Source organism: Balaenoptera musculus, chromosome 4 (assembly GCF_009873245.2).
Source record: "Balaenoptera musculus isolate JJ_BM4_2016_0621 chromosome 4, mBalMus1.pri.v3, whole genome shotgun sequence".
NCBI lineage: Eukaryota > Metazoa > Chordata > Mammalia > Artiodactyla > Balaenopteridae > Balaenoptera > Balaenoptera musculus.
The window spans coordinates 27,590,881-27,609,481 of record NC_045788.1 but is presented as its reverse complement, the minus strand read 5'-3'; positions in this window follow the sequence as shown (position 1 = coordinate 27,609,481).

Genomic DNA, 18,601 nt, shown 5'->3' with positions numbered 1-18,601 from the left:
AAAAAACAAAGCTTTAATGGTTGAGAACCTGCCTACAGAAAGTAAATAATGGCTCTGCATATGTTTTGATAGCTACTTTTATAAATTGAATTTCCTATGCAAATACAAATACCTTAAGAGTCGAGTCCAATAATCAAAACCAACCCTCAATATATTTAACCCTCATGTCAAAACTTTAGAATCTGTTTAAATCTATTTTCACTATGAGACATGTCCTTATTTTAACATATAACCTCTGTGTTGATGCAAATTCCAAATATTTTTTCACCAGTGCTTTTATTCCAGAATAAGCAAAAAGGAAGAGAGAGGTACGATGATAAATGTTCAGTGAGTTTATTGACATTTTTTTTTTAACATCTTTATTGGAGTATAATTGCTTTACAATGGTGTGTTATTTTCTGCTGTATAACAAAGTGAATCAGCTCTATGTATACATATATCGCCATATCCTCTCCCTCTGGAGCCTCCCTCCCACCCTCCCTATCCCACCCCTCTAGGTGGTCACAAAGCCCTGAGCTGATCTCCCTGTGCTATGCGGCTGCTTCCCACTAGCTAGCTATTTTACATTTGGTAGTGTATATATGTCCGTGCCACTCTCTCACTTTCTCCCAGCTTACCCTTCCCCCTCCCAGTGTCCTCAAGTCCATTCTCTAGTAGGTCTGCGTCTCTATTCCCGTCTTGCCCCTAGGTTCTTCATGACCATTTTTTTTTTTAGATTCCATATATATGTGTTAGCATACGGTATTTGTTTTTCTCTTTCTGACTTACTTCACTCTGTATGACAGACTCTAGATCCATCCACCTCGGAGTTTATTGACATTTATTATTTACTTATGTACAAGACTTTGGAGATGTAAAGCAGTATCTTAAAGGAGTTAAAGAGTGGACTCTTGGTTGGGGAGATGACATGAACTCACAGAAAAAAATAGCAATAGATGCTCGTGAATCAGAAGTGTCAAATGTGTGCCATGGTGTTATGGGTATTAACACAATTGAAAGAATACTTCATCCTGGCAAAAGCTAGGAAGGTTTTAGATAGGGGGAACAACTAGGGGTAAGAGGGGAAAAGGTACCTTCAAAGGCATAACCATGGGAAGCCATTTGAGGTGTCAGGGATATGGGAAAACTTCTCTTTATCCAGAGTCTAATGAACCACTAAGGACATTGTGTAAGAGAGGCAAACACATTTTGGGAATCTACAGTGTGCCAGGGAACTTTTCAAACATTATTTTACTTGAAATTAACTTCAAAGTATTAAGGACATCCTCATCTTATTGATTCAGGAAACTGAGTGAGGCTCAAGGGAGGTGAAAAGATTTGTCTTGGAGTTCTGGATCCAAGGCTAGTACTCTTTGCATGGAATTACAAAGAACACTGTCTTTCTTTGTGGGACATCCAGCTGGAAATGTAGGACCCTTTGTTTTGATTGTCTCCTATTCACAATGGTGGTGGTGAGGGATTCCCACCCTAGTGTTATGGGGATGGCTGAGCACACCACACTCAACACCAGACAGATGACATTGACAGCAGTTTATTAATCACATAAACTCCCAGCCCGGGGGAGGAAGACATCCGACACCACCCCAGGCTACACAGGGCTTGCACTCAGGAACACAGTGAACAAAACAAGCAAGGGCTGTGGGAAGCAGGCTCTGTAGTAGTAAAAATGTGATGTTCCCCTGGTTGCTGTAGGAAGCTATGATTGGCTACTTTGAATAATTCCAAGGGCTGGCAGGGAGGTGAAACCTGCTATTCAGGGATAAGCAGGAACTATTTTTGGTACATCTGATAAAGAGTGTTCAGCTAGGCGACATTATACACAAGAGCAGAGTTGGAAGAGGAATTTGAGGTTAGGCCGTTTTGAGACTTTCCTGGTTTCAGATGTCAAGGCAGCACATAATACTAATAGAAGGCCTTTTATCACACTTTTATGATACTGTCGGCTCTTTTATCTAAGTTTTTCATATTCTTCAAACAGAAGTGGTTTTTTTTGTTTGTTTGTTTGTTTTGTGAAGGTAGGAACTCCTCACTATTCCTATGTGTGTTAGACTCCTTTTATATTCCTGGCACTTATTCTCTTCTTATCATTGTCTTGTTTAGTTGCAGATGCTTTTTTCTTATTGGCTACCCCCAAAGAAGGTAAGCTCTGTAAAGGCAAGGGACCTTTTTAATCATCGTATTTATTGCTGTGGTCCAGTGCCTATGACAGTCTCTGGCATATAATGAATGCTCAATAAATTTTGTCAAAGAGAACAAATAAGTATAGTTATAAATTATAGACCTGAAGATATTTTTATTTGGTGCTGAGCCTTTCCTCAGTCAGATTAATACACCAAATATGTATCAAGGGCCTTTTCTGTACCAGTTTCTGTTTTTAGAATAAGTTTCTACCATTAAATAACTAATATTCTGGAGGAGGAGACAAATTAATAAAAATAGAGCTGTAACTTGATGACAATATCTGTGAGACAAAAGAGCAGAGGGGTTTGAGGCCTTAAGATGAAATTGTTCTTGAATAATCAGAAAGGAAGCCACAATTGTTTTTTTCAATCCAGATAAAGGAAACCCCCAACTTATTTTAGCTACATATTCCCATTTTCTGTACTTCTTAAAGACAGGGAATATCAACAAAGATATATCTTAAGTCTTTCATGATGGAACTTAAGATGAAGGATAAATTCCAAAATTTAGTTTCTTTTTAGCTCTTATATGAGTTTTGTCTACATACTAAATGTTGTAGGAAATGAAACAATTTAAAAAATGAGATGTGTGTCTAACATATGTAGATACTGTTTGCTACTTGCTTCATTTATAACTGTCAGATAGATTTGTTGGTCATTCAGAATGGGTCTTACGGGGTAGATGGCTTGCTAAGTGCCTCCCTCCATCCCACAGAGTTAAAAATATTTTCCCCATCTGTCTCTGTGCACTTTCCAGAGGTCTGTGTTTACAAACAGATTGTGGAGTCTGAGATCCTGTTCAGTATAATTCCAGTTCCTTTATGGCCCTTTTTATACCCTTTAGCAATACAGACTAGTATAGAACCATCACCAAAATATGGGTTTATGTTCTCATATGCAACCCTGGTTTCCCCTGTTTGAAAATTTAAGCAGGAAATTTATAGGATTTAAGTCAAAGTGCCCTATTGGGAGTCTTAACAGTCTTCATAGCGTGATAGAAATATATTGTGACTGTGTTCCTTGTGTTTGAAGGCGATCTTGGGATTTTACTGTTTTATAAATTAAAGAAAGGTATCGATATCATAAATTTACCCTGGAATTCAGTAAAGGTGAGAGTGATTGCTACAAAGGAGACAGACAATATAAAAGAGGGTTTTATATTAATCTGAAATACAGGTTGTCTATTTCTTTCCCTGAGTTATAAATACATTGAATAGGTTGGTACCAACTTCATTAACATTTATTGGGGGAGGAAATATGTTCCTAATTGGATACGAATCCATTAACTTTGCAAGTTTTAAGCATGGCATTTAGGAGTGGCGTATATGTTTAAAATCCTTTAAAACAGTGAGTGATACAAAGAATAGGAAGATTTGGTTTACTCTCCTGTGTTTGAGATCTGTTTTTCTTTAGACTGAGTTTCTGTTGTCATGGCCTTTAGGTAAGAAGGAAGTTATGCAGGTAAACCAGAGAGAGGGCAGTTGGGGGGAAAAGACTTTGAAGCCATGAAATCGATCCTATGCTTCTCAAAGAATGATATATTCCTGATTTTTTTCTTTAATACTTTTTTACATGTCATGAGTCAAAATTTGAGATGAGATTTTACCACTGTCATTCTCTGTGTGGTTCTCTTTCCCTTTGTGATCACCCCCTCTTTCTTTCTCTTATTATTTTTTTTTTATCATGTACTCTAGTGACTACTAATGCATAGGAACTACTTTTGAGATTATCAAACTAAACTTCTTAAAACTTTAGTTTTTTTGCTTTTGTCTTTTACACATAAAATAACTATTACTTCCTAATTTCTTTATAGATGGCTGCTTTCATCAAAGCTTCTTACATATAAATTATTTCTACTTTCATTTTTTGTATATTCTTCTTTTGAAACCAAAATTAAATGGTTGGTTTTTCCTTCAGGGTTAATTTTGGGGCTACGTGATTTTGGCCTCCACAATTATTCTTTTATGCCCTCTAATGGCAGCCTGAGGAAACTCCTATTGGACACAATTTCAAGGAAATAAACTTATAAAAAACACAAGCGATCACTCAATGATTTTAATATAAATAACTTTCACACACCAAGCATTCTTGCTGTGGGAAAAACCATATGTTCATTTACTAAACTTGGGAAATAGGTCTTCTGGTTGATTAGCCATAGTTTTTAAGGAATTTCTTTATTTGGATGATTATTTTTAAAACTCTATTTCCAATTGCAGTTAAAATTCTTATGTGATTCTATTAGGGTAATAGATATTTTTCCAAAGTGTTTATTTGTTTTGAAATTAGTAAATATATAGGTATGCATATTCATACATAGATAGCTACACCATCTTTAAAATTGGCTTTGTATTTATTATTAGGTATGAATGGGGATGAGGAATGGGAAAATTCAAACTTATTTCTTCGGAGGCTTCTGGCATTACCTTCAATGGTGCTACAGAATAAATCTGGACTATGGTACTAAAATCCCATTCTTTTTTTTTACTGTTGTAGCCCTATATGTTTAGAGAATGCCTGATGAAGTTGGCCTGAGTCTCAAACATCATGAGTGGCCCTCAAAGGAGATTCACTTTCAAGGTTAAAACCTAAAGGAAAAAATTTTCCACATCTTAAAAATGTGCTTATATCAACTGGTTCCAGCTATGCATTACAAGCAGGTTTTCTAAAACATTAATTTCTCTTTTGCTCCTCATTTTTGCTGTTCTCGTCATCTTGCTTTCTTCACAGCTCAAGACTTTGGCCTTAGATCCTATTGGAGTTGTTCTGCTTCAGTACCATTCTAGAAATGTAGCTTTTATTCTTTATGATAGCAGGAAACAGCATGGAGGCATCTACTGGTTGGAAAATAATCTTTTCCCCTCTGCAGGTCTTGCTCTATGAGTCTTCGTTGGTTGCACCAAAAGAATTACATTCTATTCTCAAAATGCTGCTAGAAGTTTTTCTTGCCTATAGTGTTAACTTGGAATAATACTTATAAGCATTGATATAACTAGATATCATTAAGTACATACTCTAAAACAGATAAATTCATAAAATTCTCTCATAAAATTTAAAAGTTCCTGTGATATGATGATATTATACCAAATATTGGAGTATTCTCTAGAATTAAGTATAGATATAAAATAGGCTGAACAGGCAAAAGTTCTTTGAGCCAAGGACTATAATGCTAATTTTAACAGCTTCTGTTCATTGAACACCTGCAATATGCCAGGCTCTACACAGCTCACCTCTAGTCTTTACCTCAGTTCTACAAAAAAGAAGTCACTGTTCTCACTTGACTCATGAGAAAACCGAGGCTCAAAGAGTTGGAATGACTTGTTCAGGGTCAGAGTGATGTAAAGAGGCAGAACTGGGTTTCTGACTCCAATGGGATCTTAGTGCAAAGGTTGTAGAAGGGGCCAGAATAGAGATTTGAGTTTGATTTTTCATTTTCCTCCTACTGTGCTTCATGACTTTTGAAAGATCTTCATCTTCAGCTTTAAATGTGTACTTGTATTTGGGATAATAGACAAGTGTTGCAATAGAGTTTAGCGAATCAGTGCTTCCCTGTTTGACAGGGGTTCAAATTTGGGCTAGGCTACTTCCTAAGTGTGAGACATCCAGTGAATTAAGTAATCTCTTTCCATCTATTGAAAAAGATAATAGCAAAACTAAACTATAGACATACAGTGTCAAGAAAGTTAACTCTGGGGAGGAGCAAGAGTGTGGTTATTGAAAGGGGCCCAAGGGTGGCTTCTGGGGTGCCATTGGTGTTCTAATTGATGGCCTGGGTCATAGGTACATGAGATGTGATGCTTCATTGATCTGTTCATTTCAGTTGTAAAAAAAAACATATAATAATAGTAACCATTTCAATAGGAGGCTTAAGATATACTGCCTAGTGCATAAAAATTCTTTATAAATAACAACTGTTATTTTTGTTGATTTTTTGAATTCTGTTGTCTTATTTTAAGAATTATTCAGCTTTAAAAGCAGGGAATAAAAAATGCGTGCTGTATATGAATATGAATATCTAGATATCTCTTTGTAGCTGTAGTCATTGCCATATGGCATCATTTTATTCTATTTCACCATTGAATAAGTGAAAACACAAAAACAGGTTTTGTTCTATGTTTATTTATTTATTTTATTTATGGCTGTGTTGGGTCTTCGTTTCTGTGCAAGGGCTTTCTCTAGTTGTGGCAAGCAGGGGCCACTCTTCATCATGGTGCGTGGGCCTCTCACTATCGCGGGCTCTCTTGTTGCGGAGCACAGGCTCCAGACGCCCAGGCTCAGTAATTGTGGCTCATGGGCCCAGTTGCTCCGCGGCATGTGGGATCTTCCCAGACCAGGGCTCGAACCCGTGTCCCCTGCATTGGCAGGCAGATTCTCAACCACTGCGCCACCAGGGAAGCCCTGTTCTATGTTAAGAAATGAAACCCAAGGTTCTTATTTTGATTTATGACATTTAGTTAATTACTATTATTTTCAAATGTAAAATTCCAATAAACTACTGCTCACCTAACAATATTTTTTTAATGCAACTGAATTTCTTGCCCTAAAATGGAGTTTCTTCACCAGCAACTCTAAGGTTTTGTGCTGATGTGAAACACAGGGAGAGAAGGAAGTGTTTGCTGAAATTGGGGAGAGAAACCCTGACTGAGGAAGATGAAGGGGCACTAGGTACTGTGCCGAGCACTTTAAATGTATCATCTTTTTAGAAACGACAATTCCTATTAGGTAGGTAGGATTTTCTGTCATCCCATTTTACAGATGAGAATCGGAGATTTAAGAGTAGCTAAATAACTTGTCTGTCACACAGCTAATAAAAGACACAGCTAGATGTCTACCACCAGAGCCTCCCCATGTCCTTCTTACTGCCTCATCAAGGCTTTTCCATTTTAAAAGTAACCACTCACAACTAGCATGACATAGAGGGGACACAGAATACTGCTTCAACAAGGCTTATTTGAATAAACAAAGGAAGAATACCAAAAATTAAACTTTCTAATATTTGGAACACAGCTAACCTCCTTTCCAAACACTTGGCTCCTGAAGAATCATTCCTTTGAAAGAACTGTCCTATTAACAATCATTCAGTGACAGAGAATTAACAAATTGCATGGTGAATTATTCTCTTTTTGCTGGATCCTGGGGGTACCCAGAATGATAATGCTATTATTTTAAGTAGGCTTGCATGTTGCTTATGGTAGGTTACCATATTATTCTCCCCACAATTTGAATAAATTACATTTTCTTCATTTTATGTCTGTAAAGAGAAGTAATGGATAGCTTACTGGCATCCCTTCTAAGTATGCAGCCATCTTATTGATTCTTCCTGGAGGAACTTGCTGACTTCAATAGATGATATAAGAATAAAGGAATTTAGCTGTTCATATTGCTCAAGGGCAGAGGGGTATATGTCTTCTTTATCCAACAGCCATGCAGACCTCTACTCATTTTTCATAACGCATCTGGTTTCTCTATTTGAGACATTCTCTTATCTCCAAATACCTTGCAGCACTTCCCCATTGGGGCTGCAGTTGGCTGCCTCAGCAAGTTAACTGTAAAACGTAAAACTTTTATGTTTAATAGTGTGAGGACACTTGGGTCTTTCTCTTAAGTGATGAATATGATAAAACATAGCATTTTGTTAATTTCTGGTACTCTCTAATGGTTTGTTGATTAGAATAGAAAATAAGTCTTAAAAATAAAAAAGCCCAGATTTTAGGATATAAGCTTTTACCTTTCATTTGAAACTTAAAGAATGAGCTCACTGATATTTTACCCTGGGTTTTAGAAACATCATTATTAGCTGGGTGGGGTGGGGTGGGAGTGGGGGAGCTTAATTAATCAGAGTGGAAAAGAAAGAACAATGAACATGGAGTTAGAAGTGCTAGTTTCCAGTCCTGGTTCTGCCATTTCATAGCTTTGGGAAGTTACTTGCCCCTCCAAGTCTTAGCTTCATTTATAAAATAGCACAAATAATACCTACTTTCTTATCTCACAGGTTCTGTGATAGTCACATGAAGTAGTATGTGAAAACACTTTATAAATCACAGTTCTATAAAAGTATAAAGTGTATTTTTTCTGATAACCATATACATATATCTGATTTTAGAAACCCCAGTTGCTTTATTATTCCTAGTTAAAAAGAAGAGCTTACAAAGGTGCACCAAACCCCAGTTAAATGAGTAGCATGGTGCTGAATACCGAGGAGAGTTTCTCAATTTCCATGTTTTGAGTAACCTTCATGTTCTGACATAGCCTTCAGGCAGGTCCTAGGTAGCCAGAAACCTGGCCCCGAGGAACCACATATACTTACTCAAGTGTGCTGTGCAAATTCTATAATTTTTTGTGTATACTATGATGTGAGATAGTTGGGAGGCCCTAACAGGATGATTAAAAACCAAATCATCCAAAAACAACAGAATACACTTTCTTCTCAAGTGCTCATGGAACATTCTCCAGGATAGACCATATCTTGGGTCACAAATCAAGCCTTGGTAAATTTAAGAAAGTTGAAATTGTATCAAGTATCTTTTCCGACCACAACGTTATGAGACTAGATATCAATTACAGGAAAAAAATCTGTAAAAAATACAAACACATGGAGGCTAAACAGTACACTACTAAATAACCAACAGATCACTGAAGAAATCAAAGAGGAAATAAAAAAATACCGAGAAACAAATGACAATGAAAACATGATGACCCAAAACCTATGGGATGCAGCAAAAGCAGTTCTAAGAGGGAAGTTTATAGCAATACAATCCTACCTCAAGAAACAAGAAACATCTCAAAGAAACAACCTAACCTTACACCTAAAGAAATTAGAGAAAGAAGAACAAAAAACCCCAAAGTTAGCAGAAGGAAAGAAATCATAAAGATCAGATCAGAAATAAATGAAAAAGTAATGAAGAAACAATAGCAAAGATCAATAAAACTAAAAGATGGTTCTTTGAGAAGATAAACAAAATTGATAAACAATTAGCCAGACTCATCAAGAAAACAAAAGAGAAGACTCAGATCAATAGAATTAGAAATGAAAAAGGAGAAGTAACAACTGACACTGCAGAAATACAAAGGATCATCTATATGACAATAAAATGGACAACCTGGAAGAAATGGACACATTCTTAGAAAAGTACAACCTTCTGAGACTGAACCAGGAAGACATAGAAAATATAAACAGACCAATCACAAGCACTGAAATTGAGACTGTGATTAAAAATCTTCCAACCAACAAAAGACCAGGACCAGATGGCTTAACAGGCGAACTGTACCAAACATTTAGAGAAGAGCTAATGCCTATCCTTCTCAAACTCTTCCAAAATATAGCAGAGGGAGGAACACTCCCAAACTCATTCTATGAGGCCACCATCACCTTGATACCAAAGCCAGAAAAAGATGTCACAAAGAATGGAAACTACAGGCCAATATCACGGATGAACATAGATGCAAAAATCCTCAACAAAATACTAGCAAACAGAATCCAAAGCACATTAAAAGGATCATACACCATGATCAAGTGGGGTTTATCCCAGGAATGCAAGGATTCTTCAATATACGCAAATCAATCAATGTGTGATACATCATATTAACAAAGTGAAAGATAAAAATCGTATGATCATCTCAATAGATGCAGAAAAAGCTTTTGACAAAATTCAACACCCATTATGATAAAAACCCTCCAGAAAATAGGCATAGAGAGAACTCACCTCAACATAATAAAGGCCATATATGACAAACCCACATCCAACATCATTCTCAGTGGTGAAAAACTGAAACCATTTCCACTAAGATCAGGAACAAGACAAAGCTGTCCACTCTCATCATTATTATTCAACATAGTTTTGGAAGTTTTAGCCACAGCAATCAGAGAAGAAAAAGAAATAAAGGGAATCCAAATCAGAAAAGAAGTAAAGCTGTCACTGTTCGCAGATGACATGATACTATACATAGAGAATCCTAAAAACTCTACCAGAAAACTACTAGAGATAATCAATGAATTTGGTAAAGTAGCAGGATACAAAATTAATGCACAGAAATCTCTTGCATTCATATACACTAATGATGAAAAATCTGAAAGACAAATTAAGGAAACACTCCCATTTACCATTGCAACAAAAAGAATAAAATACCTAGGAAAAAAACCTACCTAAGGAGACAAAAGACCTGTATGCAGAAAACTATAAGACACTGATGAAAGAAATTAGATGACACAAACAGATGGAGAGATATACTATGTTTTTGGATTGGAAGAATCAACATTGTGAAAATGACTATACTACCCAAAGCAATCTACAGATTCAATGCAATCCCTATCAAACTGCCAATGGCATTTTTCACAGAACTAGAACAAAAAATTTCACAATTTGTATGGAAACACAAAAGACCCCGAATAGCGAAAGCAATCTTGAGAAAGAAAAACAGAGCTGGAGGAATCAGACTCCCTGACTTCAGACTATACTACAAAGCTACAGTAATCAAGACAGTATGGTACTGGCACAAAAACAGAAATATAGATCAATGGAACAGGATAGAAAGCCCCAAGGTAAACCCATGTACATATGGTCACCTTATTTTTGATAAAGCAAGCAAGAATATACAATGGAGAAAAGACAGCCTCTTCAATAAGTGGTGCTGGGAAAACTGGACAGCTACATGTAAAACATTGAAATTAGAACACTCCCTAACACCATACACAAAAATAAACTCAAAATGGATTAAAGACCTAAATGTAAGGCCAGACAGTATAAAACACTTAGAGGAAAACATAGGCAGAACACTCTTGGACATAAATCACAGCAAGATCCTTTTTGACCCACCTCCTAGAGAAATGGAAATAAAAACAAAAATAAACAAATGGGACCTAACGAAACTTAAAAGCTTTTGCACAGCAAAGGAAACCATAAACAAGATGAAAAGACAACCCTCAGAATGGGAGAAAATATTTGCAAATGAAGCAACTTACAAAGGATTAATCTCCAATATTTACAGGCAGCTCATGCAGCTCAATATCAAAAAAACAAACAACCCAATCCAAAAATGGGCAGAAGACCTAAATAGACATTTCTCCAAAGAAGATAAACAGATTGCCAACAAACACATGAAAGAATTCTCAACATCACTAATTATTAGAGAAATGCAAATCAAAACTACAATGAGGTATCACCTCACACCAGTCAGAATGGACATCATCAAAAAATCTACAAACAATAAATGCTGGAGAAGTTGTGGAGAAAAGGGAACCCTCATACACTGTTGCTGGGAATGTAAATTGATACAGCCACTATGGAGAACAGTATGGAGCTTCCTTAAAAAACTAAAAGCAGAACTACCATACGACCCAGCAATCCCACTGCTGGGCACATACCCTGAGAACACCATAATTCAAAAAGAGTCATGTACCACAATGTTCATTGCAGCTCTATTTACAATAACCAGGGCATGGAAGCAACCTAAGTGTCCATCGACAGATGAATGGATAAAGAAGATGTGGCACATATATACAATGGACTATTACTCAGCCATAAAAAAAAACGAAATTGAGTTATTTGTAGTGAGGTGGATGGACCTAGAGTCTGTCATACAGAGTGAAGTCAGAAAGAGAAAAACAAATACTGTATGCTAACACATATATATGGAATGTAAAAAAAAAAAAAAAGGTTCTGAAAGACCTAGGGGCAGGACAGGAATAAAGATGCAGCTGTAGAGAATAGACTTGAGGACACAGGGAGCGGGAAGTGTAAGCTGGGATAAAGTGAGAGAGTGGCATGGACTTATATATACTACCAAATGTAAAATAGATAGCTAGTGGGAAGCAGCCGCATAGCACAGGGCGATCAGCTCAGGGCTTTGTGACCACCTATAGGGGTGGGATAGGGAGGGTGGGAGGGAGACGCAAGAGGGAGGAGATATGGGGATATATGTATATGTATAACTGATTCACTTAATAATAAAGCAGAAACTAACACACCATTGTAAAGCAATTATACTCCAATAAAGGTGTTAAAAAATAAAAAAATAAAAACCAAAGAACATATATCCCCTCTTTCTTTGAAAATTATAGTCTGATAAGCAGCACAGTAGATAGTTTAGATGACTAAGAACAATTACAAAGCACAGTATTGAGTTTCAAAAAGCTAAAGTACCGTTTGGATACCACTGTAATGGGGAATATGTGAATTAGTGGAATAAAATGAATTGCGATTCAGTTTCAAAGTAGGCCTTGGACAGGAATTACATAGAGAAGGAGATGTCTCATGGCCAGAGTTGGGGATACGTTAAGAAAAGAGGCGGAAGGCAAGAAGATGGTGCTGATTATATTGCTGTTTTAAATGGACCAAGTTAGGCTGCCATGAGACATAAGGCTAAAGAGTTGCATTATGACCATTTGAGTGATAGCTGTGACTGTTGTATGAAGAGTTCGGATTTACCAGTTGTATTAATTTCCTATTGCTGCTTGTAGCAAATTTAGTGGCTTAAAGCAATTCATATATATTATAGTTTTGGAGGTCTGTAGTCTAAAATGGGTTGACTGGACTGCATTACTTCTGGAGGTTCGAGGGGAGAATCCATTTCTTTGCTTTTTAAAGCTTCTAGATGACACTTGCATTCCTGGACTCATGATCCCTTCTGTGTATCACTCAGGCCTCTGCTTCTGTCATCACACTGCTTTCTCTCTGGCCATGACCCTCCTGTGTGATTACGTTGGGTCCACACAGATAATCCAGGACAAACTCCCAATCCCCAAATCCATAACTTAATCACTGCAAAGTTCCTTTTTCCATTTAAAGTAACATATTTATTGGTTCTGAGGAATAGGATGTGGACATCTTTGGGGGAAGGTATTATGTACCTTATCACACCAGCATAGGTAATGTGTAGTTATAGGTCTTGAATAGGATATGATTTTGTTTCTCATATATGATATTTTTTTTCTTTATAGCTGTGTGTGTGTGTATGTGTGTGTAATCACTCATGTGCATATGCCCAAGCCCAGACAATGTTGTCTTCAAAAAAAATGTTTTACATCTGACCAGATATACTATAAACTATGTGAATACTTGAATTGTTTGAATTGAGTATATCGATTTTATTCTCCACTGTTGCCTAGTGAAGTGTCAGGCACATAGTAGATTCACAGCAATTCAATGAAGTAATATTGGGCAAGTAATTAGCCTCTCTATGGCAAGAAAAATAGTATTTATCTACCAGCTAGAATAAGTCCATTCTACCATATGGATGATTTAGATGAATTATTTCAGGGAATAAAAATCTGTGTAGACAGAAAAGATGGTGGATAGATGGCCATGACAGATGGAGCTCACCGTTATGTCCTCTGTCTTATACCTTATCACACTGTGATGTTATTGATTTACTTGACAGCTTCGCCCACCTAAACTGCAAGCAACTTAAATAGCACTTCTTCCTCTTCCTCCTCTTTCCCCTTCTCCCCTTCATCCTTCTCCATCTTCCATCTCCGATGCCTAATATAATTCTTAGTCCATAGTAGATTCTTTATATAGCTTCCCTATAGATCATCAACAACAAATTATAAAATATAGTGATGAAAAAAATCCCATTTATATTAGCAAAAACATCTGTGAATAAACTGTGTAACTAAAAATAAACTTTTATAGACTATAAAAGATGAAGAAATTCCTAGTTAAGAAGTTTCAATAAAATTAAGACTCATCCTGACCAAATTAATATACAAATTTAAGGCATTTCCAAGCAAATTTTCAATGGGATTATTTTTGTAATTTGACAAAAATGACTGAAAACTTTATATGAGAGAATAAAGATATGAAAGAACAAATTCTGCTTATAAAACTTAAGAGGGATACTTGTATTACCAGATACTAATAAGTAGTATAATGATATTAAACAAATATGGTTCTGGTACAATAGATGAAGATGGGACAGAAAGGAGACTGCTAAGACAAATGTGTGTGAGTATGTGTGATAATGTTATAGATAGCATTTCAAATTAGAAAGGCTAGATCATTCAGAAAATAGTTTTGTGACAGCTGGCAATCATATAGGACAAAAATTAAGTCCCTACTTCCCACCATATCAAAAAATGCAGATTATCATATTTTGGGTATTAAAATACACAAACTAGTGAATAATTAAATAAATCTCATAGTGGGAAAAACATTTATAAACAGGCTATCTTTACAGAAAATCACATTGTAAAAGAGTAATAGATTTGATTATGGAACAGAAAAGGACAAACGTGATTAATTTGAGAGTATGTTTAGTTCAGGCATCCTAGCTTTTCTAGATCATCAAAGAGGACCTTGTAATTGTCAGCCCAGTTTAATCTGCCATCCCTTTTTCTTCTAGAGAAGTTGCATATTTCTCATTAGAAGAAGTCAATGGCATAATAAACTTGAGAGAGAGAGAGAGAACGCACTGAGAGCTGGGCAAGCACTTAAATGGGAGAGGAGGAAAGAAGAGGGGAAGGGAGAGAGGAAAGGGGGGAGGGGAGGGGGAAAGGAAAGCTCAAGCTTAAAGATCTTGGCTATGGAGAATTAATTATGTTTTGGAAGGTTTGTAGAATGTGCCACAAAAGTAGCTGCCAAGTTTGAATTATATTTTTAGGCAAAAGAGCTAACTCCAGGGTATGACATATGGGGTGACAATTCATCCAGAGCTGATGCTTTAGTGCAGGGGTGCAGATACCTCAGTATATGCATTATCTCAGGGTATAAGGAAGAGAGAGATGAGTATGGAAGCAAAGTGTCATCCCTTAATATACCTCTCTTTACCTTCACCATTATCCAAGTGACCCAGTCTCCTAGCCACTCTATATTTGGGATGTTCCCTCTCACACAGCTCTTGATATTCATTTCAAACATTTTTCATTTGCATGAAAATGTTATGGTAGCATGAAATGACTTGCTCACAGATCCACATTATTTTAGAGATGGCCCTACAGGTAAATTCTTCGTCTTAGGTAGAATGAACCACAGATGGAGCAAAGTCAGTCCTAGAGGGGCTTACTAAACTAGTCAGTTCCCTGGAGTTTGCTATTTCTTTTAAAACTGTGTGAACATGATATACCAAATGAAATCCAAAGGCTGAAGTCTCATCTCAATGGAATCTGTGGTTTTAGACTCATGAAACTTATTTAGGTGAAACTTGGGTTTCCCACAGCTGTGCCTGAAACTTCCCATGGCAAGATCTTTACATGACTGCAAACAGCTTAGCGAACACATCTGCTTAATTTATTGCTATGGTCAGTTCTGTCAGCAGAGAAAAGAATTAAGATAAACCTATTAGACTATCGTTATATGACAATAAATCAAAACGGTCATTTTAAAGGCTGATTTTTAAAACATAGATGGAATATAAATTGTGTGATGATGTCAAGTTTAAGAAACATTTAGAGGGAAGAATACTGAGAAAATACATTCTTTACAAAATGATTCCTTATTTATGGCCACTGCTAGAATAATAGCAGTACCATCCTACTGTGTCTCATATTTATAGAAAAATTTTACAAAGGACGTGCCAGCAGAGAAGGGTGATAATCAAGTGATTGTTGAATAGAATTAGTTAAATCAGTGAATTTAAGAATTCATAGTACTATTGTTTAATAGCGTTTTAGAGATTTGTTTTAGTTGTAATACCTGATATAAAATGCCATTTTGATATGGGTTATTTCAATCTCTGGAACTAACAGATTAATTATTAAAAACAAGCTTTAGTCTTAGACGTTTTATGATTGCCACATGATGTCATGGAATTGGATCTCTGAACAAGTCACCTCAACTCCATGAGCCTCATTTTTCGCTTTTATTAAATAAGGGTATGGACCAGTTCATCTGTTTCTTCTCACCTATAAACTTGAATAATTCCAATGGTCTTTGAGGACATAGAGCACATCGTATATCTTGGCTTTGCAGTAACCAACCAAGGAACACAAAGCAAAACAGAAGTTTCAGAGTTTCTGAGGACATTTATGGTGTGTGGTTCATTGAACACATATTGATGGGATTCCTACCACCGTAGTGCGCTTCTAAGGGACACCTTTTCCCCATATTTTAACATTTATGAAATTGGGATTAGTTTTACATGTGATGGCATGCCATAATTCCATCTTTACGAACAGTTTTTCCTTACAGGTACATAAAACAGGGACTCAATTTATTCTCTGTTGAGTCTTAGGGTCGATGAAATTCAGAATATGTCAGGTGACATGCTGTGTGCTGAGGATACCTGGTCCCTGTATGGGTAAAGCTTCCATTCTAAACATATAACCACATGAAGAAGTGTTAAAACTGCAACAGTGTTACATGTGCTGTGAGATCACGTCACCACAGGGCATACCCATCCACCACCAGCCTCATTACCACCAGCAGCCCTTCTACGCTTGGAATGTTCCCTCCACATCATAATCTCTTTGCTCAATTGTGTGTACTTCCAGACAACAGAATAATTTTAATATATTATTTCCAGAATAATTTTCTATATTGATGAGGTCCTCATGTGGCCCGAATGAGGAAAGAAATTGGGAGCGCTTTCTTTATAAGAATATTTGCCAATAATGGAACACCAATTTTCCTGCTTCTGCCCCAAATTTAGTGTTCATTTCATAGACCAATTTAATTGTCATGTGACCATTTAAAAATGTTCACGATTTATGCTATTCATTGTCTCAATCTATAAATAGTTATCACCCTATTCCATTTTTATAATTTTTTTAATAAAATCATGATTTTGGCTTCAGGGTTTTTCACTGTGGACTTGTATCAGAAATGAAATGTGCTACATCAGGAGGATAGATGTAAAATTATACTTTTCCTTGGGAACCACAGCCAAAGCAAGTGTTCCATGCCAGTTACAGGTAGAGCCCCTCTGCCTGGCATAATCAAAATGTCTTTCTCTTGTTATTGAAAATGCTGGGAGAGGCAGACTAGATGGATGTCAGGGAGAGAAAAGAGGGTGGGGGAAGGAAAAGTATAGAAAAAGTGGCAGGTGAGTGGAGCAGGGGGCACTCAAACTTTGTACTTGGAATGGAGAAGAGAAAGAGATGGCCCTCAGGCTGAGTTATCAGTGTAGGACCAGAGGCACTAGGCATGGTTGCCCATGTACACATCTGGTTTAGGTTTTATGTATAGAAGAAAAACATGACAGAAAATTTGCAAACAAAAATAATCTTGATTACTGTGAATTAATTCTTTTCCATCTGCCCACATATTTTTTTCATAGCAGACAAATCATAAATATATTTCTGTATTTACTTTTCTGTTAACCTTTGCATCTGAAGCATTTTTGCTATTTAATTTCATAGTGTTCCAAATTTTAATGTTAATGGCTGCATCATTTATTCATTCAACAGATATATTTTGAGTGCCTACTATATATCAGTACTAGGGTTTGCTATTAGTACTGAATAAAGCAGACAGAATTTGTGTAAAGTTTTATTAAGTGGAAGACTAGCTTAATTAACTATTCCCACATTAGGCATTTAGGTTGTTTCTAATTTCCCCATAAGGAAATCTCTTTCATATCTACCTTTCTTCTTCCTTCTTCCTCCCTCCCTCCCTTCCTTCCTTCTTCCTTCCTTTGTATTAATTACTTAGGATAAATTACCAGAGACAGAATTCCTTCTCAAATAGATGGAAATTTTGGGGGGGATAAGTGGGCTTTTAATTTACAGTTACATATTTTAGTGTTTTGACATCAAAATGATTATTTGCTCAAGCAAAATGATAAAAACTATGCCATTGTTTGGCTGGTAAGATTTAAAATGGAGATACAGCGACATTTTATAACTATGTTTGGGATTTGTATAAATAATTTGTTTGAATTATTTATATTAACTATCGTGTTTAAGAGCGCCTAGTTAAAAATATAGCTTTAGTTCTTAACAAAGGAGTTAAAGGATATGGGTTTAACTTGTGAATACCTAGAACTAATAAGATAAAAATGATCAAATGAGAATGTAACATGATTTTTAGAAATGCTACTTAACCAAAGTCAGTAGCATTATGGAAAATGGAGAAATGTTCACTGCCTAAGAAACCTAAACTTTGAAGAAGCCCTGGAAGACATTCTCTTGGAACTAATCCTAATTTTACTAAGGGATGTAACAGATGATCTAAGAAGTCCTTTGCTTTCTGGGACACTATGATAAAATGATAATTCGTTTTTCCATTGTGCTACATAGGGATTTAGAGACATTACTCATACCCATCACCTGCTCATTGGTGAAAGATTAAAATCCTTATAAACATGCATATGTATGTGAGCATCATACACTCCTTATAACTGCTTCTGATGTGAGTATCCCTCTCTGATATAACCACCTCCAAAGCTTTATGGACATTCTTTCTAGCCATTCCCATGGGGTCTGGGCATGAACATATCAGTTACCTATTTCAGCAGACAATAAAAATGAATAAATAACTAGTTAATGCAAC